The following is an 871-nucleotide window of genomic DNA, read 5'->3' on the forward strand; positions in this document are numbered from 1 at the left end:
CCTGCGCCTTCTCCCGGCAGCCGCGGCCGCTTTCGCGGCTGTGCAGTTTAGCAGAGATCCGACAGGGGCCGCGTTTGCTGAGCGCATCCGGCCGCCGGGTAGCCCGAGCTGGCCGCCGGGCCGGGCTGGTCGTTTGCAGACGCTAGGGAGGGGGCTGAAGGGGAGAGCAGACGGGGAGGGGCGCGGGAAGCGATCTTGGCCCGAGTGAGTCTGCCCCCCCGTTTCTAGTGTCCCCCGTGTTCCCCGCGAGTTGGGCAGCTCCGCGCGCCCGGGCCTTGGCGCCCCGTCCCCAGCTAGGGCTTAGGTGAACTTGGGGTGGGGTGCGCGCGCGCGTTTGTGTGTGCGCCTGTGTCTGTATGTGGAGGGGGAGGTTAGACTGGGAACGCACTGTTTTCTTTCCCAGTTTGTTATTAGCAACTGGATTTTTACTTTAAGACCGGCTTTGCTCACTGCTGGGGTTGGGAGGGGGCGATCTTTTCCCATCACTCACATCTTTGTTCATTGTTCACTGAGTGGAAGGCAGGCGACTTAAAGAGACGAAAGAGAGGAAAAAGGAGGGAGAGCAAGAGAGAGGAAGGGGGGGCAAGAAGAGGGAAGGAGGCGAGGAGTAGGGGAGGCCCCCGCCCCCGACCGGCTCGGGTTTGACGTCGAAATAGTAAACCCACACACGGAGGGTCGCCAGGAAAGTGGACATTACCGCTTTAATTAACTTCGAGATGCTCCGGCGGCGGGACCTGGCGTAGCCGTGACGCGCCCCCATAAATCTGCCCGGCCCGGGGCTGCTCCGAGAACTCGTACAGTAGCGGCGTCAGATCCAACGCGCGCCTCCCAGTCCGGAGTCCATTTGCATAATTGGATTTTTTTTTTTTTT

General features: G+C 61.3%; 1 protein-coding gene across 5 annotated transcripts in view; it reads left to right on the forward strand.

Annotated features, from left to right (window-relative positions):
• Positions 1 to 871, forward strand: part of Znf536 (zinc finger protein 536) — a 433,293-nt gene that overhangs the window by 3,820 nt on the left and 428,602 nt on the right. The window lies entirely within an intron of this gene.

The sequence above is a fragment of the Fukomys damarensis genome, unplaced genomic scaffold (genome assembly GCF_012274545.1).
Source record: "Fukomys damarensis isolate Sample0158 unplaced genomic scaffold, DMR_v1.0_HiC HiC_scaffold_19, whole genome shotgun sequence".
Lineage (NCBI taxonomy): Eukaryota > Metazoa > Chordata > Mammalia > Rodentia > Bathyergidae > Fukomys > Fukomys damarensis.